This window comes from Rana temporaria, chromosome 7 (assembly GCF_905171775.1).
Source record: "Rana temporaria chromosome 7, aRanTem1.1, whole genome shotgun sequence".
Classification (NCBI taxonomy): domain Eukaryota; kingdom Metazoa; phylum Chordata; class Amphibia; order Anura; family Ranidae; genus Rana; species Rana temporaria.
This window is the reverse complement of record NC_053495.1, coordinates 194924517-194947368: the sequence shown is the minus strand read 5'-3', so window position 1 is coordinate 194947368 and position 22852 is coordinate 194924517.

Sequence of the window (22852 nt, the reverse complement as noted above, 5' to 3'; positions counted from 1 at the left end):
GCATTTGTGGTGCAAAGTGGATTTGCCTTTTGTAAATAACCCCCACAGTGTAGGTAAACCTGCACATAACAATTCTTTAAAATTCGATTTAATAATCTGATTCTTTATGAAAGCGGACCTTCAGTCATTTTTTCCAACTTTAACCACTTAAGCCCCGGACCAAAATGCAGGTAAAAGGACCCGGCCAGGTTTTGCGATTCGGCACTGCGTCGCTTTAACTGAAAATTGCGCGGTCGTGCGACGTGGCTCCCAAACAAAATAACGTCCTTTTTTCCCCACAAATAGAGCTTTCTTTTGGTGGTATTTGATCACCTCTGCGGTTTTTATTTTTTGCGCTATAAACAAAAATAGAGCGATAATTTTGAAAAAAATGCAATATTTTTTCCTTTTTGCTGTAATAAATATCCCCCAAAAATATATAAAAAAAAATGTTTTCCTCAGTTTAGGCCGATACGTATTCTTCTACCTATTTTTGGTAAAAAAAATCGCAATAAGCGTTTATCGGTTGGTTTGCGCAAAATTTATAGCGTTTACAAAATAGGGGATAGTTTTATTGCATTTTTATAATTGTTTTTTTTTTTTACTACTAATGGCGGCGATCAGCGATTTTTTTTTCGTGACTGCGACATTATGGCGGACACTTTTGACACATTTTTGGGACCGTTGTCATTTTCACAGCAAAAAATTGGGCCAGATTCATGTACATCCACGGCGGCGTAACGTATGTCCTTTACGTTACACCGCCGCAAGTTTTCAGCGCCAGTGCTTGATTCACAAAGCACTTGCTTGTAAACCTGCCGCGGCGTAGCGTAAAGCCGTCCGGCGCAAGCCCGCCTAATTCAAATGGGACGTGTACCATTTAAATTAGGCGCGTTCCCGCGCCGAACGTACTGCGAATGCGCCGTACCCAAAATTTCCCGACGTGCATTACGCTAAATGACGTCGCAAGGACGTCATTGGTTTCGACGTTAACGTAAATGGCGTCCAGCGACATTCACAGACGACTTACGCAAACGACGTGAAATTTCAAATTTCGACGCGGGAACGACGGCCATACTTAACATTGGCTAGGCCACCTAGGGGGCGGCTTTAACTTTACGACGCGTATTGCTACAGAAACGACGTAAATTTACAGCGACGGGCAAAGCGGACGTTTGTGAATCGGCGTAACGAGTAATTTGCATATTCTACGCCAACCGCAATGGAATCGCCACCTGGCGGCCGGCCTAGAATTGCAGCCTAAGATCCGACGGTGTAACACAGTTACACCTGTCGGATCTTAGGGAGATCTATGCGTAACTGATTCTATGAATCAGGCGCATAGATACGACCGGCCGGGTTCGAAGATACGATGGCGTATCAGGAGATACGCCGCCGTATCTTCTTTCTGAATCTGGCCCATTGATTTTAATGGAAGTCGCCTCCAAAGTCAGATCACTAATATGACTGGTTCTCTTTAGGATTCGCAGCATGCAGGATCATGACCGCTTCTCCTTAGCTCACCGCCATAAATGAGTGGTCCGCGCTTATCTCCGTGTGCAGATGGATGACGCTGCCTGGCAATCACGCCATGCGACAATCCCGTACTCACTTCCTCTCTGGGGATAATTATTTTCCACGCGGCCAGCTGCACCGTGCGCCTGTCACATGTCAACACGCAGCAGCCCCATAACCCCCCGCAGGCTGCTCGCCGATGATATAATACTTACAGCAAACCATCTTTCCATGTTGATACAGATGATGTCCTCAGCAGCATTGCTCACCTATCAGCTGCTGTTATTTCCAGCGAGTTATTTCACAGATTTCATAATTGGGTCGTGAAAGTGACTCATTATGAAGTCAGTCTGACCTTTACTCTACTGGATGTTAGAAGGGACGGCGCAGAAAGGAATCGGAGCCCGGAATCCGCACCCCACCTCTTTCATCATTTATTAGACAAATATGGGGCATAATCTTTGTACTGTGCAGTCATGAGACACGACGAGCAAACAGCGCCATAAACTGCAACCTCCGCGTATGAGAAAACACAATCCAGAGGATATACCAGGATTTCTTTTCTGCTGAATTGTGAATTTCCTAATTTTACAATTAGCGGAATGGAGAGTTTTTATTTTTCAAAGATTGGCGGATTGTGGTAAAATGCATTGGGGCAGATCCACAAAGATCTGCCCCGGCGCATCGTATATGAGATACGCTACGCCGCCGTACCTTACCTGGTTTTATTTCGAATCCAGGAAGATTTTGCGCCGTAAGTTACGGCGGCGTAGTGTATCTCAAGTGGCGTAACGGCGCAGAATTCAAATCGGCGATTAGGGGGCGTGTTTCATTAAAATGAATCGCGTCCCCGCGCCGATCGAACTGCGCATGCTCCGTTCTGAAATTTCCCGCCGTGCTTTGCGCTAAATGACGTCTCAAGGACGTCATTTTTTTAACATAGACGTGAATTACGTCCATCCCGATTCACGGACGACTTACGCAAAAAAAAAAAAAATTCTAATTAAACGCGGGAACGACGGCCATACTTAACATGGCAAGTCTAACTATACGCGACAAAATACCAGCTTTAACTATACGCCGAAAAAAGCCGACTAGAGACGACGTAAAGGAATGCGCCGGCCGCTCGTACGTTCGTGGATCGTCGGAAATAGCTAATTTGCATACCCGACGCGGAAAACAACGTGAACGCCACCCAGCGGACGCCGAATAATTGCATCTTAGATCCGAAGGCGTACGCCTGTCGGATCTTACCCAGATGCCGTCGTATCTTGTTTTGAGGATTCAAAACAACGATACGACGCGGGAAATTTGAAAGTATGCCGGCGTATCAGTAGATACACCGGCGTACTCGCTCTGTGGATCTGCCCCATTGTGTCAATAAGAAAAGTTCTAAAGCCTCGTACACACGCTCGGTTTACTCGGCAAGAACCAGCAAGAAAGAGCTTTCGTGCCGCGTAAACCGAGCGTGTGTACGAGGCTTTCAGGTTTGTGCCTAAAATCTCGACGACAAAAATAGAGAACCTGCTTTATATTTTCTCGTCGTGATTCTCGGCAGTGTTTTCCTGCCCAGAAACCCGAGCGTGTGTATACTTACCTGTCCGGGTGGAAACCCGCACATGCTCAAAATGAATTTGACGCATGCTTGGTAGCTAATTAGGCATAGGTGTGACGAGTGCATGTCGTACGCGATGACGTCACTGCGTTCTTGCCATTCAAGAGAACCGCGGTTCTTTTGAATGGAGTGTCTGTACACTCGGGCGGCAAGAAATTCTTGCAGAGAATCTCGTCAGGAAAAACAACGTTTTTTTCGTGACGAGATTCTGGCCCGTGTGTACAGGGCTTGAGGCTTAAAGGAAAACATTATGGGCTAGATTCAGGTAGGGGGACGTAAGTTTGTGCGGGCGTAGCGTATATTATTTACGCTACGCCGCCACAATTTAGAGAGGCAAGTGCAGTATTCACAAAGCACTTGCTCCGTAAGTTGCGGCGGCGTAGCGTAAATCTGCCGGCGTAAGCGCGCCGAATTCAAATTGTCAAGAGGTGGGCGTGTTTTATGTAAATAAAACATGACCCCGCATAAATGAGGTTTCTCATGAACTGCGAATGCGCCGGCCGTGAACGTATCCCAGTGCGCATGCTCCTAATCACGTCGCAAATAGTCAATGCTTTCGACGTGAACGTAATTTACGCAAAGCCCTATTCGCGAACGACTTACGCAAACGACGTAAAATTTTCTAAATTCGACGCGGGAACGACGTCCATACTTAACTTTGGCTATGCCTCATATAGCAGGAGTAACGTTATGCCGGAAAAAGCCTTACGCAAACGACGTAAAAAAATCCGCCGGGCACACGTACGTTTCTGAATCGGCGTATCCAGCTCATTTGCATATTCTATGCTGAAATCGACGGCAGCGCCACCTAGCGGCCAGCGTAAATATGCACCTATGATCCGACAGCGTACTAAGACGTACGTCAGTCGGATCTAGCCCACATTCAGGCGTATCTTGTTTTGTGAATACAAAACAAAGATACGCCGGCGCATCGTAGAACTTACGCGGCGTATCAATAGATACGCCGCCGTAAGTTCTTCGTGGATCTGGGCCCTTATTTTTTTTAAATAACAAACATGTTATACTTACCTCCACTGTGCAGCCCCGAACCTGGGGTGGCCCCGAACCTGGTCTTCTGGGGTCCCTCGGCGGCTGTCTCAGCTCCTCCCCGCAAGAACTCCACACATTCATGCGAGCTTGCATTGTGTGGAGTCCTTGTGGGCGCGCTCCCGTGATACACCCGACGACCATAGCCGCCGACTGTATCACTTGGCCCCGGCGCACCGCGTCATTGCTTGTGATTGACAGCAGCGCGAGCCAATGGCTGCGCTGCTTCAATCGACCAATGAATGAGCCGGGAAGCCGAACAAGATGCCAGCGCGTTGACGGCGCGGGACTTTCGAGGGGACAGGTAAGTAAACGGGGGTCTGGGGAGGCCGGTACTGTCGGAAGTTTTTTCACCTTAATGCATTAAGGTGAAAAAACTTGTACCTTTACAACCCCCTTAACCACTTAAGGACCCCTTCACGCCGATATATGTTGACAGAATGGCACGGCTGGGGACAGGCACGTACCTGTACGTTGCCTTTAAGAGCCTAGCCGGTGCACGCACGCGACCCGGTCCGAATCTCCGCTACCGCTGGACCCGATCGCCGCCGGTGTCCCGCAATCGGTCACAGGAGCTGAAGAACGGGGAGAGGTGAGTGTAAACACACCTTCCCCGTTCTTCTGTGTGGCAGTGACACTGATCGTTTGTTCCCTGATATAGGGAACGACGATCAGTGATGTCACACCTACAGCCACGCCCCCTACAGTAAGAATCACTCCATTAGGGCACATTTAACCCTTTAGCGCCCCCTAATGGTTAACCCCTTCACTGCCATTGTCATTTTCACAGTAATCAGTGCATTTTTATAGCACTTTTTGCTGTGAAAATGACAATGGTCCCAAAAATGTGTCAAAAGTGGCCGATGTTTCCGCCACAATGTCACAGTCACGAAAAAAATTGCTGATCACCGCCATTACTAGTAAAAAAAAAAAATATAAAAAAAAAATGCCACAAAACTATCCCCTATTTTGTAAACGCTATACATTTTGCGCAAACCAATCGATAAACGCTTATTGCGATTTTTTTTTTTACCAAAAATATGTAGAAGAATACGTATCGGCCTAAACTGAGGGGAAAAAATTTTTTTTTTATATATTTTTGGGAATATTTATTACAGCAAAAAGTAAAAAATATTGCATTTTTTTCAAAATTGTCGCTCTATTTTTGTTTATATCGCAAAAAATAAATACCGCAGAGGTGATCAAATACCACCAAAAGAAAGCTCTATTTGTGGGAAAAAAAGGACGTCAATTTTGTTTGGGAGCCACGTCGCACGACCGCGCAATTGTCAGTTAAAGTGACGTAGTGCCGAATCGCAAAAAGGGGCAAGGTCCTTAACCTGCATAATGGTCCGGGTCTTAAGTGGTTAAAGGGGTTGTAAACCTTTGTGTTTTTTCACTTTAATGCATCCTATGCATTAGTTGAAAAAACACCTTGCTGTGTCCGACCCCCCCAGCCCACCCCGTTTTACTTACCTAAGCCCCAAATTTCCGTGGGTGCAATCCCGCATTGCTCTCCCTACAGCTTATTGGCTCTTCATTGGATAGATTGATAGCAGTGCAGCCATTGGCTCCCGATGCTGTCCAACAAATCCAATAATGCGGCCGTCGGGACTAAGTCATACACTCGGCGTCTACGGATGCCGAGTGTGTGACTCAGGAGTGCACCCGCAAGGTAACGGCCCAGGAAAACGCTTCTTCTAGGGGGTTATATGATGCGGGGAGGAGCTAATAGCGCCGCAGAGGGACCCCAGAAGAGGAGCCACGAGTAAGCATCACATGATGTGAAACATGTCAGCCACTTTTTCCTGTTGTTCACCTCATTTTGACTGCATTGCTTTGGTTGTTTTTTGGATTTTATTTGTACAATAAAGACATCGTTTTAAGGAGTGCGGCAGTCCAGGATCTTCTTCTATCCCTTTTCTCATTGGTGGACCTGTCAACAGTGAAATCCCCAAAACTATATATGTTATCCTGTCTATTTATCTATATATTTTCTTCTTCTTTTTCTCTTAATTGTATAGTTGCTTTTCTTGTGTATGGTTGACGCATACATCCCCTGATGAAGCCTAAAGGCGAAACATGTCGGGATAACGTATGATCACTCAACCTACAGCTGAAACCTCAATGTAACCACTACTTGGAATCATACTATTGTGAATGACCTTTATCGTGTTATCACTCTCCTTTTAATCATTTTTGTATAATTAAAAATAAACGTTTCTGTATTTTTTATTGAAATTGTGTTCGAGCTTTCCATTGTTATTGTACCACATGATTAAGCACCGCTATCGTCCCATTTCTCTCTCCTCATTTTTCAAACACTATATATGTATTTCACCTGTGTATTTAGCTGTTTGCCTGGAGCTTAGCTATAAAGGGGTTGTAAAAGTAAATTTTTTTTCCCTAAATAGCTTCCTTTACCTTAGTGCAGTCCTCCTTCACTTACCTCATCCTTCCATTTTGCTTTTAAATGTCCTTCTTTCTTCTGAGAAATCCTCACTTCCTGTTCTTCTGTCTGTAACTCCACACAGTAATGCAAGGCTTTCTCCCTGGTGTGGAGTGTCGTGCTCGCCCCCTCCCTTGGACCACAGGAGAGTCAGGATGCTCTGTACGTTGCAGATAGAGAAAGGAGCTGTGTGTTAGTGGGCGTCCTGACTCTCCTGTATTCCAAGGGAGGGGGGCGAGCATGACACTCCACACCAGGGAGAAAGCCTTGCATTACTGTGTGGAGTTACAGACAGAAGAACAGGAAGTGAGCATTTCTCAGAAGAAATAAGGACATTTAAAAGCAAAATGTAAAGGAAGCTATTTAGGAAAAAAAAAATTGTACCTTTACATGCATGGAATTCCATTTATAAACACTTGGGGGCAAATCCACAAAGAAATTACACCGGCGTATCTATTGATACGCCGGTGTAATTTCAAAATTCAAAATCCTCAAAACAAGATACGACAGCATCTCGGCTAGATCCGACAGGCGTACGTCTTCTTACGCCGTCGGATCTAAGCTGCAATTTTTCGGCGGCCGCTAGGTGGCGTTCCCGTCGAAATCCGCGTCGAGTATGCAAATGAGCTATTTACGGCGATCCACGAACGTACGTCCGGCCGGCACATTTTTTTCCGTCGCTTGCGTTCAGCTTTTTACGGCGTAAAGTTAAAGCTGCTATACTGAGGCGTACTCAATGTTAAGTATGGCCGTCCTTCCCGCGTACAATTTTGAATTTTTTACGTCGTTTGCGTAAGTCGTTCGCGAATATGAATTTGCGTAGAATGACGTCACCGTCGTAAGCATTGGCGGGTTCCCGGTTTAATTTCGAGAATGCGCACTGGGATACCTCCAGGGACGGCGCATGCGCAGTTCCAAAAAAACGTTGTTTACGTCGGGTCACGACGTATTAACATAAAACACGCCCCCATTAGATCCGTTTGAATTCCGCGCCCTTACGCCGCGAGAGATACACTACGCCGCCGTAACTTATGGCGCGGATTCGTTGTGGATTCAAATTAAAAAAGATAAGTTACGGCGGCGTAGCGTATCTTAGATACGCTGTGACCGGCGCAGATGTATGTGGATCTGCCCCTTGGGGCGGAAGAAGATGATAAGAGTATAATATATAATATAATATAATAATAAAAATATTTATTTAATATTATATTATAATATAAAAATAAATAATATCTACAGTATATTGCAGTATAAAATGTTACAGTGAATGGAATATTACTGATCCCTCCATAACCCCCGAGCCATCCATCACCTGACTTGCCCTCTGAGGTGTAAAAGCAATAATAATCAGTGTTTATTTTCCACTCCGAAGAATTGGGATTTTTATCCCGTCACGTGCCAGTCGGTCGGCTCTGTTGTGCGGCGCGGTTTCCTATGGAAAGTGAAATCACCCAAAGAGCTCTGACCTTCACCCCATTTATCGCTCGCTATACTAGATGAAACAGTTCCACCCGGACTAGAAGGCGTGCTGATAAAAAGTGAGGCGGAGCTTGAATTGTTATACTAAAACAAGTACATTGTAACCGATTACTGGGAAAATAGAGACAATGGAACAACTGGTCATTTTTTTTAAAGCTGAACTCCGGAATAAGCAAATATTGGGCTAGATTCATGTACCTGCGCTTCTTCTTACGGCGGCACAGCGTATCGTATTTACGCTACGCTGCCATAACTTACAGGAGCAAGTGCAGTATTCACAAAGCACTTGCTCCGTAAGTTGCGGCGGCGTAGCGTAAATGGGGCCGGCGTAAGCCCGCGTAATTCAAATGTGGAAGGGGGGCGTGTTTTATGCTAATGTGTGATGACCTGACGTGATTGACGTGTTTTACGAACGGCGCATGCGCCGTCCGTGTACATATCCCAGTGTGCATTGCTCCCAAGTACGCCGCAACGATGTATTGGTTTCGACGTGAACGTAAATTACGTCCAGCCCTATTCGCGAACGACTTACGCAAACTACGTAAAAAATTAAAATTTCGAAGCGGGAACGACGTCCATACTTAACTTCGGCTGTGCCTCCTAATAGCAGGAGCAACCTTATGCCGAAAAAGCCTAAAGTAAACGACGTAAATAAATTGCGCCGGCCGTACGTACGTTTGTGAATCGGCGTATCTAGGTAACAATGAAAGCGCCCCTATCGGCCAACGTAATATTGCACACAATTCTACGCCGCCGCATTCAAGTTACGTCGGCGGAAGAAGCCTATTTTTTTTGCGTATCTGCCTTTGAGAATCGGCGTAACGATACGCCGGCGCAGATTTAAAATTAAGGCGGCGTATCTGGAGATACGCCGCCGTAATAGCTACCTCAATCTGCCCCATTGTCAACAGCAATGTGTATTCTTCTTGAATCCTGGTGTGCTTTGTGTATTTCTTCCAGATAGCTAAGAAATACAATTTTGTGATCTTAATTTACAGGATGAGACAGATAATACCATCAATATAAAAATGTTTATACAAAGTTTATTATAACACATATTTAACCACTTAAGACCCGGACCAAAATGCAGGTAAAGGACCCGGCCCCTTTTAGCGATTGGGCACTGCGTCGCTTTAACAGACAATTGCGCGGTCGTGCGACGTGGCTCCCAAACAAAACTGGCGTCCTTTTTTTCCCACAAATAGAACTTTCTTTTGGTGGTATTTGATCACCTCTGCGGTTTTTATTTTTTGCGCTATAAACAAAAATAGAGCGACAATTTTGAAAAAAAATCTATATTTTTTCCTTTTTGCTATAATAAATATCCCCCAAAAATATATAAAAAAAACGTTTTTTTCCCTCAGTTTAGGCCGATACGTATTCTTCTACATATTTTTGGTAAAATAAATCGCAATAAGCGTTTATTGTTTGGTTTGCGCAAAATTTATAGCGTTTACAAAATAGGGGATAGTTTTATTGCATTTTTATTAAAAAAAAATGTTTTACTACTAATGGCAGCGATCAGCGATTTTTTTCGTGACTGCGACATTATGGCGGACACATCGGACAATTTTGACACATTTTTGGGACCATTGTCATTTTCACAGCAAAAAATGCTATAAAAATGCATTGTTTACTGTGAAAATGACAATTGCAGTTTGGGAGTTAACCACTAGAGGGCGCTGTAGGGGTTATGTGTGACCTCATATGTGTTTCTAGCGGTAAGGGGGCGGGGCTGGACGTGTGACGTCATTGATCGTCTTTCCCTATATCAGGGAACAGACGATCAATGACAGCGCCACAGTGAGGAACGGGGAAGCTGTGTTTACACACAGCTCTCCCCGTTCTTCAGGTCCGGGGACCGATCGTGGGAATCCAGCGGCGATCGGGTCCGCGGGTCTCGCGGCTGGGCACTTAAAGAGGATGTACAGGTACGTGCTTGTGCCCAGCCGTGCCATTCTGCTGACGTATATGTGCAGGAGCCGGTCCTTAAGTGGTTAAGGATCGAGCCTCTTTTTCAGATATGTTAAAAAACAAAATTTGTTGCTAGAAAATTACTTAGAACCCCCAAATTATTATACTTTTTTTTCTAACACCCTAGAGAATAAAATGGCGGTCGTTGCAATACTTTATGTCACACCGTATTTGCGCAGCAGTCTTACAAGCGCACTTTTTTTGAAACAAATAAAAAAAATTTAATGAAAAGATAAGACAACAGTAAAGTTAGCCCAATTTTTTTTTTAATTGTGAAAGATGATGTTACACCGAGTAAATTGATACCCAACAGGTCACGCTTCAAAATGACTCCCGCTCGTGGAATGGCGACAAACTTTTACCCTTAAAAATCTTCATAGGCGACGTTTAAAAAATTCTACAGGTTGCATGTTTTGAGTTACAGAGGAGGTCTAGAGCTAGAATTATTGCTCTCGCTCCATGTGTGGTTTGAACACCGTTTTCATATGCGGGCGCTGCTCACGTATGTGTTTGCTTCTGCACATGAGCTCGGCGGGACAGGGCGTGTTTGAAAAAACACAACTCACTGCTGCTCTCCCTACTTGTGCAGGGTGACTGTTCTTGTCTCCACCCCTCCTATAGTTTTCTACAGGCAGCCTATAGTGGGTTGGGCTTTCTGGACCCTTCCACCACTCATTGCTGCTCTCCCTCCTTGTGCACGGTGACTGGTCTTGTCGCCGCCCCTCCTGTCATTTTCTGCAGGAAAACTGTAGTGGGTGGGGCCTGCTGGACCCTCCCACCAGTCACTGCTGCTCTCTCTCCTTGTGCAGGGTGACTGGTCTGGTCTCCACCCCTCCTATAGGCAATATGTAGTGGGTGGGGCCTGCTGGACCCTCCCACCATACACTGCTGCTCTCTCTCCTTGTGCAGGGTGACTGGTCTTGTCTTCGCCCCCCTCCTATACCACACAAAGTAGATTTTATGTTTAATTGAGGGAGACACTTTTCTATGTTGCTGGCAAATCTTGTAATAACTTCCTTTGCTTTCCTGTGCTGACTGTTTCAGTTACATTGTTTTCTGCTATCTCTGAGGGTTATAGAACCACACCCCTCTGGGTCGCTGGCAGCAAGGTACCATGGGATATGTAGTCCTTAGAAATTGAAAGTAAAAAGCAGAGGAGAAGCTGCAAAGTATGCATGGAAGTTGTGGACAGAGAGGGCCAAGTGAGAAAAGGATTTTTCAAGTAATCTATCTTATATTGGATTGTCAAATATAAGCATTGTTTGGAATGCTATTACAATGCTGTTATAAAATGAAAGTGTATGCTGTGACCGGAGATCTCCTTTAACCACTTCCCGACCGCCGCATGCAGATATACGTCGGCAGAATGGCACGGACAGGCACATCAACGTACCTGTACGTGCCTGCCTAGACGTGGGTCAGGGGTCCGATCGGGACCCCCCCGCTACACGCGGCGGTCGGGTTCCCTCGGAGAGCGATCCGGGACGACGGCGCGGCTATTTGTTTATAGCCGCTCCGTCGCGATCGCTCCCCGGAGCTGAAGAACGGGGAGAGCCGCATGTAAACACGGCTTCCCCGTGCTTCACTATGGCGCTGCATCGATCGAGTGATCCCCTTTATAGGGGAGACTCGATCGATGACGTCAGACCTACAGCCACACCCCCCTACACTAGTAAACACACACTAAGTGTACACTAAATCCTACAGCGCCCCCTTGTGGTTAACTCCCAAACTGCAACTGTCATTTTCACAATAAACAATGCAATTTAAATGCATTTTTTGCTGTGAAAATGACAATGGTCCCAAAAATGTGTCAAAATTGTCCGAAGTGTCCGCCATAATGTCGCAGTCACGTAAAAAATCGCTGATCGCCGCCATTAGTAGTAAAAAAAAAAAAATTAATAAAAATGCAATAAAACTATCCCCTATTTTGTAAACACTATAAATCTTGCGCAAACCAATCGATAAACGCTTATTGCGATTTTTTTTACCAAAAATAGGTAGAAGAATACGTATCGGCCTAAACTGAGGAAAAAATAATTTTATATATGTTTTTGGGGGATATTTATTATAGCAAAAAGTAAAAAATCTTGCATTTTTTTCAAAATTGTCGCTCTATTTTTGTTTATAGCGCAAAAAATAAAAACCGCAGAGGTGATCAAATACCACCAAAAGAAAGCTCTATTTGTGGGGAAAAAAGGACGCCAATTTTGTTTGGGAGCCACGTCGCACGACCGCGCAATTGTCTGTTAAAGCGACGCAGTCCCAAACTGTAAAAACACCTTGGGTCTTTAGGCAGCATATTGGTCCGGTCCTTAAGTGGTTAAGTTCCTGCACCTCTCAGGGTATATTTTATGCCTGTGAACTTTTTCATTTTATTTTTTTATTGCTGCTCTCTGGACTCGTTCTCTTATCACATCTTTCATGCATACATACTGTATTTGTCATACTGGGTGACACATTTGTGTGTGATGTCTCAGCCATGTTGCATTGCCAGCACCCATCCAAGCAACCATATAGGACAATCACATCACAAGGGTGTGCTTACCATAGCAAGGAAGGGAAAGACTCGGAGTTCCATTGTTCGAGTTCTTTGCAATGATCTTGTGATAAAGTTTCAGTCTGATGATAGGACCACATTTCTGAGTGTATATTAATCAGAAAACATGTTTTTTTTACTTCCTGGTTTCCTGTACAAACAACATCTGGACTACACAAAGCAACTGAAGGGTTGAAGTCTGAGAAACCCTTTTTAAGTCACATGCTCAGCCCTGGATGTATGTCGTTCAGGTCTATACACATAAAGATTGCATATTTTGAAAAATGTGCACAGCAGGGGGTAGATTCAGATGGATTAGCGGATCTTTAGATCCGCGTAATCTATCTGATTTACGATCCGCCGGCGCAAGTTTGAGAGGCTAGTGCTGTATTCAGAAAGCACTTACCTCGAAACTTGAGCCGGCGGATCGTAAATCCCCCGGCGGAATTCAAATTCCGCAGCTAGGGGGAGTGTAGTATTTAAATCAGGCGCGTCCCCGCGCCGATTTAACTGCGCATGCGACACCGGCTAAATTTCCCAGCGTGCATTGCTCCAAATGACGTCGCTAGGACGTCATTGGTTTCGACGGGAACGTAAATTACGTCCATCCGTATTCGCGACCGACTTACGCAAACGACGTAAAATTTCAAAACTCGGCGCGGGAACGACGGCCATATTTAACATAGGATATGCCGCATATAGCAGGGGTAACTATCCGCCGGAAAAAGCCGAACGCAAACGACGTAAAAAACGACGGGCGGGCGTTCGTTTCTGAATCGGCGGATCTCCTCATTTGCATATTCGTCGCGTATACAAATGGAAGCGCCACCTAGCGGCCGGCGGGAGATTGCAGCCTAAGATCCGACGGTGTAAGTCACTTACACCTGTCGGTCCTAAGGGAGATCTATGCGTAACTGATTCTTATGAATCAGGCGCATAGATCCGACCGTCGGATCTCAGAGATACGACGGCGTATCAGGAGATACGCCGTCGTATCTCTATCTGAATCTGCCCCCAGGTGTTTGCCTGACCTAAGTTCTGCAGATATCATAAATGGGAGGTATGGTTGTGTCACCTAATCACCAGGGTGGGTTTTGCCACACAACCGAAAAATGTTTACCCCAAAGTATTTTTCGCACCTACACAGCTCCCTCCTCCCTATTTTGCAGAACAGAGAGGCCTGGATTCTCAGTGGAGATACGACGGCGTATCTCCAGATACACCGTCGTATCTCTGCGTTGTGCCGTCGTATCTATGCGCCTGATTCTTAGAATCAGTTACGCATAGATATCTATTAGATCCGACAGGCGTAAGTCTCTTACGCCGTCGGATCGTAACTGCATATTTACGCTGGCCGCTAGGGGCGTGTTGTTTGCGTAACTCGTCCGTGAATGGGGCTGGACGTAATTTACGTTCACGTCAAAACCAATACGTCCTTGCGGCGTATTAGGAGCAATGCACACTGGGAGATTTCCACGGACGGCGCATGCGCCGTTCGTGAAAAAACGTCAATCACGTCGGGTCACAGAACATTTACATAAAACACGCCCCCCCCCTGTTCCAAATTTGAATTAGGCGGGCTTACGCCGGCCGATTTACGCTACGCCGCCGCAAGTGCTTTGAGAATACAGCACTTGCCCGTCTAAGTTGCGGAGGCGTAACGTAAATCGGATACGTTACGCCGCCGCAAAGATACGCCGCTGGACGAGAATCTGGCCCAGAGTTCCTGCTCATGGAGGTGCCGGCCACCATGAAATGGTCTATGGCAGATTTTCTCAACGCTTCTATCACAGAGGAACCCTAGAGTAGGGTGACCAGACGTCCCCGGTTTCTGGGGACAGTCCCCGGATTGAGGACAAAAAAAATCTGTATTACACACCACCGCTCCTACTAGCTTAGGGGGGTGTATTTTTTCCATTATCTGTGCCACTTTCTGCTGATCATGTGCTGGTCGGAGCGGAGGGACCATTTCTTCAGTTTCGGATGCATGCCCATTCAGCTCCGCTCGCATGTTCTGCCTGTTTATCTCCTTGCCTTCCCTGGCGGAGTGTTCTTCCTCCGCTCCCTGCCCAGTTTTAGCCGGGGCCCGGAGAGTGAGACTTGAGAGGCTGTAAGGCGGGTGGTGGTGGAGTAGGGTGACCACATTTCCAAACTGCCATTCAGGGACACCCGCCACCCCCCCCCCAGCACCCACGACAGCCCCCCCAAAAAAAATATTTTAAATTTATTTTTTATTTTTTAATAAAGTCACTTAGTGACAGTGGCGTACTTTACTTACTCTGGCAAGTTTATCAAATTCACCCTGTTTAGTGTCCCCTCAGGTCTCTCTGTCTCCTTCATCGATGTCCTCTCAGTTCCCTGTGTGTCACCTTTATTAGCGTCCACTCTGTTCCCTGTGTCACCTTCATTACTGTTCTCTCAGTTGTTCCCCCGTGTTACCTTCATATCCCCTCACTTGTCAGCTTCTTTACTGTCCCCTGCTTGTGTCACCTTCTCCTTCATTACTGTCCCCAACTTGTGTCACCTTCTTCTTCATTACTGTCCCCAACTTGTGCCACCTTCTTCATTACTGTCCCCAACTTGTGTCACTACCTTCTTCATTACTGTCCCCAACTTGTGTCACTACCTTCTTCATTACTGTCCCCAACTTGTGTCACTACCTTCTTCATTACTGTCCCCAACTTGTGTCACCTTCGTCTTCATTACTGTCCCCCAATTGTTTCACCTTCTTCATTACTGTCCCCCACATGTGTCACCTTCTTTGTTACTGCGCCCCACTTGTGTCACCTTCTTCTTCATTACTGTGCCCAACTTGTGTCACCTTTTTCTTCATTACTGTCCCCAACTTGTGTCACCTTCCTCTTCCTTACTGTCCCCCACTTGTGTCACCTTCTTTATTATTGTCCCCTCAGTTGTTGTTCCCCTGTATCACCTTCAAATTTCCCACTTGTCAGCTTCATGTATTACTGTCCCCCCGACCCCCACTTGTCGGCTTTGTGTATTACTGTGACAGTAATACATGAAGCTGATAAGTGGGGGACAGTAATAAATTAGGCTGACAAGTGTGGCAAAGCAGTGGCAGGTGGTGCTCAAAATTTTTGTTGGTGGGAGAGCAAACAAATTGAAAAAAAAAAAACAGAAATTGCAGCTACTGTGCCCATCAAACGCAGCTACTGTGCCCATCAATTGCCGCCACTGTGCCATCAAACGTAGCAACTGTACTCATCAATTTCCGCCAGTGTGCCCATCAATTGCCGCCAGTGTGCCCATCAATTGCCGCCAGTGTGCCCATCAATTGCCGCCAGTGTGCCCAATCAAATGCCGCTACTGTGCACCATCAAATGCTGCCAGTGTGCCGAACAATTGCTGCTACTGTGCCCCATCAGATGCTGCCAGTGTGACGATCAATTACCACTACTGTGCCCCATCAGATGCTGCCAGCGTGTCGATCAATTGCTGCTACTGTGCCCCATCAGATGCTGCCTGTGTGCCGATCAATTGCAACTACTGTGCCCCATCAGATGCTGTCAGTGTGCCCATCAATTGTCGCTAATGTGCCCCATCAGATGCTGCCATTGTGCCGATCCATTGTTGCTACAGTGCCCCATCAGAGTGCCAGTGTGTCCATCAATTGTCGCTACTGTGCCCCATCAGATGCTGCCATTGTGCCGATCAATTGTTGCTACAGTGCCCCATCAGAGTGCCAGTGTGTCCATCAATTGTCGCTACTGTGCCCCATCAGAGTGCCAGTGTGCCAATCAATTGCCACTACTGTGCCTCATCAGAGTGCCAGTGTGCCAATCAATTGCCGCTACTGTGCCCCATGATCAAATGCTGCCAGTGCCAGTGTGAGTGTGCCCATCAATTGCCGTGACTTTGACACTGTGCCCCATCAGAAGCTATTTGTCACCTGATCATCTGCTCTGGTTTCATTTGCTTTGCTAACCTTTTAATCCTGGACTCTGTCACTCTGGTCTCGTGGGGCAGACTTCTTCTTGGTTCCCTGGTCCTGCAGGCAGTTGGGCTGCTCGGGCGGGAGGAGGAGGTCGGATGTCGTGCGGCCACGGGTTGCAGCCTGAAATGCACTGCAGGAGCGGGAGGTCGGGATTCGGGACGGACCGGGGACAGCTGAGCCGAGCCGGTGGATCTAAGGCACTGCAGAATGCCGCCGCCCACCAGCGCCGAGAGGCCACTGGACTGGAGGTTAAGGTCTGGCCGGAGGACTCGGATTCAGCGGTGATGTGAGTGACTTGCGATGCTGCTCTCTCTGCTGCTGCTGCCGCGGCCGGAGGTGGAGTCGGAGGAAGTACTGGTAAAGGCCTGTTCCCTCGGCGGGCCGCCTCCCTTTGCCCTCTCTGCATGTGACGTCACTGGTTGCTACACGCCAAGCGGGTGCGGCCATAGCAACCAGTGAGTTTGGCAATATTTTATTACAGTGGCACTGTGGCAGGCTGGGAGCCAGTCCTTTTTTCATTCCGGGACAATGTATTGTCCCGGATTGAAGGTGCTCGGGACACGGGACTCACATTTTAATTACGGGATAATCCCGGGCAGTCCGGGACACGTGGTCACCCTATGGTGGAGACGGGCAGAAAGAGGCAGCTGAGCTGATCGTTATGTACACAGGCAGAGTGGTGGTCTTCCTATGTAAACAAGGCAGGTTGCCGTTCTGTCAGTATGCAAGACATTGATCCTGTGTTCCTGCAAAGCAGGTTCAGGGACCTATGCCTTCCCTTAGTAAAAGCACCTCTCCCACAGTGAGAAAACACTTTTTAGGCACACATTTAACCCTTTGATTGCCCTGGATGTTATCCCCTTCCCAGACAGTTTAATTAGTTCAGTGTATTAGCACAGTGTATTAGTGTCACTGGCCCAACAGTGATTGGAGAAATCATAAATCCCGCCTCTTGTGTCCAATCAATGTGCTGTGATTCATTACAGCACAAGCTGATTTTTGGGAAGGGAGGGTGTCCCCGAATGGTAGTTTGGAAATGTGGTCACCCCAGATACGCCCCAAAAGCCACCCCCCAGGCTAAAGAAAAGAGGGGGGCCCCGGCGGAAGAGAACCAGACGGTGGTGAAGACCGTGACCCCCCCCCGACAGAAGACGTCAAAGAAGCCCGGGGGGGGGGGGGTGCCGCTCGTAAAAGAGCTGAAGAAGAAAGCGCCCCCCACCCCGGCGGAAGAGAACCCCAGAGCTGACTAATAAATTACTTTAAAAACCCTGTGTAGTGTGTGTTTTTACATTTTTTTTCCACCAGGGGAATGGGTAGGGGTACCCCATACTCATTCACCTAGGGTGGGGGGCCGGGATCTGGGGGCCCCCTTATTAATGGGGGCTCCTGGATTCCGATAAGCTCCCCGCCCGCAGACTCCGACAACCAACGGCCAGGGTTGTCGGGAAGAGGCCCTGTCTTCATCAACATGGGGACAGGGTGCTTTGGGGTGGGGGGCCGCAGGGCGCCCCCCTGCCCCAAAGCACCTACCTCCCCATGTTGAGGGCATGCAGCCTGGCACGGTTAAGGAGCGGGGGGGGCGCTTGCTTGTCCCCACCCCCTTACCTGACCGGCCGGGCTGCTGCTCAGATAGGGGTCTGGTATGGATTTTGGGGGGACCCCCATGCCGTTTTTTGGCGTACGGATTCACCCGGACAGTTCAGGTTTGGAAGCATGCGTCCAGGTTTCAGACTGAAACCCGGACACAGTATTCAGACCGGACTATGGTTTCCCAGCAGGGTCGCTGGCTGCAGTTGTCTGTTACATTCTGTTGCTATGTAACTTTTTTATTTACTCAATTTATTAAAAATATTTTTATTGATTAATATTTTATTTAATCGATAATTAATTTATTCATTTATTTAAATTAATTTTATTAAATAAAATCTAAATCAATATAAATAAAAATCATTTCAATAAATTTAATAAATAAATGATTGATTAAATAAAATCGAAATCAATAAAAATTATAATTTTTTTTTAAATAAATTGAATAAATACATTATTTATTAGATAAATCATAAATCTATAAAAAATAATAAATAAAATTAATTTAAATAAATTGAATAAAATACATTATTGATTAAATAAAATATAAATCAATTAAAATAGTAGATAAAAATAATTTAAATAAATTGAATAAATTATCGATTAAATAAAATCGTAATCAATAAAAATTAAAATGATTTAAATAAATTGAATAAATACATAGTTACTATGTAACTATGTATTTATTCAATTTATTTAAATATTTTTTATTGATTTAGATTTTATTTAATCGATAATTTATTTATTCAATTATTTAAATTCATTTTATTAAATAAAATCTAAATCAATATAAATAAAAATAATTTAAATACATTGAATAAATAAATTATTGATTAAATAAAATCTAAATCAATAAAAATAATTAAAAAAAAATGAAATAAATTTAATAAATATAATATTCATTAAATAAATCATAAATCGATACAAATAATAAATACAAATAATTTTAATAAATGTAATAAATACATTATCAATTAAATAAAATCTAAATCAATAAAAATAGAAAATAAACTAAATAAAACTAAATAAACTATCGATTAAATAAAATCTAAATCAATAAAAATAATTGGAATAAATACATAGTTACTATGGGCCAGATTCACAGAGCGAGTACGCCATTGTATCTGCTGATACTCCGGCGTACTTTCAAATTTGCCGCGTCGTATCTTAAGTTTGAATCCTCAAACCAAGATACGACGGCTTCTGGCTTCGATCCGACAGGCGTACGGCTTCGTACGCCTTCGGATCGTAGATGCAATACTTCGGCACCCGCTGGGTGGAGTTTGCATCGTTTTCCGCGTCGGGTATGCTAATTTGCTTTTTCCGTCGATCCACGAAGGTACGCGCGGCCGTCGCATTCTCTTACGTCGTCGCTAGTCGGCTTTTCCCAGCGTATAGTTAAAGCTGCTATTTTGCGGCGTATAGATAGACTTGCCATGTTAAGTATGGCCGTCGTTCCCGCGTCAATTTTTTTTTTTTTTTTGCGTAAGTCGTCCGTGAATAGGAAAGGACATAACTCATGTCTAAGTTCAAAAAATTACGTTGGTGCGACGTCATTTCGCGCAAAGCGCGTCAGGAAATTTCAAAACGGAGCATGCGCAGTTCATTCGGCGCGGGGACGCGCTTCATTTAAATGAATCATGCCCCCAACCCGCCCAATTTCAAATACGCCGCCAGAAAAACACTACGCCGCTGTAACTTACGGCGCGAAATCGCTGAGGATTCGAAATTACGCCAGGTAAGATACGGCGGCGTAGCGTATCACTGATACGAGGCGCAAGTGCAAATGTCTGTGAATCCGGCCCTATGTTACTATGTATTTATTCAATTTATGGATTTATATTTCATTTAATCGATAATTTATTTATTTAAATTCATTTTATATATTATTTTTATTTGATTAATATTTTATTTAATCAATAAATTATTCAATTTATTAAAAAAAAAATATTGATTTATATTTTATTTAATCGATAATATATTTATTCAATTTATTTAAATTATTTTTATTTATGGATATTTTGTTTAATGAATTATTTATTTATGAATGCAAACGATAAATCTATTCCACAGCTGTCAGGGAATAGGTTCTGCAGCAGCTCGGGGGATTCCAGCGCTGTCACGTGGTTCGGGAAGGCTCGGCGCTGTGATTGACAGCTGACCGGAGGCACGTGACCGGCATCCTGCATTCCCAGCCCGGGGATCCACGCGGCTTCCAGTCAGCCGGCTCACCATGGCAACAGCCTGGCTAAGGGATCCGCCCCCACCCCTCCTGGTGGGCTGACGTCACCGGCCGTGCTTTGCCCGCGCTTGTTCTCCTCAGTGCGGGACACTTCAAAGGTCAAAGTGTGTATTGGAGCCGAATGAGTTCAGATTGCCCCAATTCTGAATAAAATGGCTAACACTTGTCCCGGCATGTCCGCAGGGCGCTTACACAGCAGTGGCGGGGTACAGGTTGCCTAATGTGACAGGAAATAAGCAGCCAAGTCCTGCAGAGTGAATGACAACAACGGTCCCTTATATCCAGGACAGCCCCAGGCTGCAGACCTGTCCCTGTCATATAAAGCACATTATACACCAATAAAACATATTGCTAAGCTGTGGAAAGGAAATGCTGGTTGCCTGGCTCTCATACCGATTCTGTGTTGTCAGAACTTTCACAAGCCTGCAGATGGGGAGTTATGACTTTTCTCTGACTTCTAATCTGCATGCGTGTTCTTGGTCCGTGCAAACATTATTCCCTTGTGCAATATGGGCTAAACGCTAAAAGCGCTAAACGCACGCAGTGCATCCAATCCTGACGTTTTATTGCGTCCGGGAGGCACAGATCCAAACCTGCAGCCTGTATATACTGCGACTGGACATTGTCCTGAGTGCTCCTCCATGGTTCTGTGCGTTTAGGGATACAAACCTGGAATGCAGGATTTTTGGTCGCGGGACGCTGCATTAAAATGTCAGGATTGGACGCACAGGGAGGGGATAGGATGTCAGGATTGGACGCACAGGGGAGGGGATAGGAGTTCCGTGTGCAAGGAGCCTACGAGGTGGAAATCAATTTCGCATGAAGTGGGGAGAACTCATTTGGGGCACCATATGGACAACATGGCATACTTACCCGTCAGGGTTCCATTCCTCCATATGGACAACATGGCACACTTACCTGTCAGGGTTCCATTCCTCCATATGGACAACATGGCACACTTACCTGTCAGGGTTCCATTCCTCCATATGGACAATATGGCACACTTACCTGTCAGGGTTCCATTCCTCCATATGGACAACATGGCACACTTACCTGTCAGGGTTCCATTCCTCCATATGGACAACATGGAATACTTACCTGTCAGGGTTCCATTCCTCCATTTGGACAACGTGGCACACTTACCTGTCAGGGTTCTGTTCCTCCATATGGACAACATTGCATACTTACCTGTCAGGGTTCCATTCCTCCATATGGACATTATGGTTCACTTACCTATCAGGATTCCATTTCTCCATATGGACATTATGGCATACTTACCTGTTTGGATGCAGCAGGTGCATGGACACAGCCGCTGCTCCCAATTTGATGTGGGTGCAGGTGCACGGCCCCAAACACAGACAGTGTGCCTTCAGGGCCTTGCACGGCTGTCAAATTTGGCCTTGTTCAAACGGGGTACTATACTGTACCATACCATACTATACTGTACCATATCGTACTATTCTGTATACTGTACCATACCATACTATACTGTACCATACCGTACTATACTATAATGTACTATACTGTACCATATCGTACTATTCTGTATACTGTACCATACCATACTATACTGTACCATACTATACTATACTATAATGTACTATACTGTACCATACCGTACTACACTGTACTATACCGTACTATACTACCATACCATACTATACTGTACCATACTATACTATACTATACTGTACTATAATGTACTATACTGTACCATACCGTACTACACTGTACTATACCGTACTACACTACCATACCGTACTATACTGTACCATACCGTACTATACTGTACTACACTGTACCATACTGTACTATAATGTACTATACTGTACCATACCGTACTACACTGTACGTTACCGTACTACACTACCATACCGTACTATACTGTACTATACTGTACCATACCGTACTATACCGTACTATACCGTACCATACCGTACTATACTCCTGTGCAGGGCTGTGTTTACCCACACAGGGAAGTCCAGGTGTTTCATGCAGGCAGTCCCATTGATGTCAATTGGGACACACAGCTGCACAGACGCGCCCTCTGTGTCTCCCTATGACATCTGTGCGGGTGTGTGTCCCCCCCCCCCCGAGCGCAGAGCGTGAGTTCAGGGACACACCCCCCCCCCACACAGATGTCATATATACCACCCAGGCACAGCCATTGGGTCGTGATGGACTGCCTGCACAAAACACCCGTACAATAGGGTGACCAGACATCCCCAGTTTCAGGGGACAGTCCCCTGATTGAGGACACTGTCCCCGGACCAAGTCTGTCCCTGGTTTTGTCCCCAGATTGGATTTAATAGGGGGCAGGGGCAATTTCAAAGACAATCAGTGCAGAATTTAAATAAAAAAATTAGAATTACACACCCCCGATCCGCTATACCTACTAGCATAGGGGGGTTGTATTTTTCCCATTATCTGTGCCCCTTTCTGATGATCATGTGCTGGTCGGAGCGGAGGGA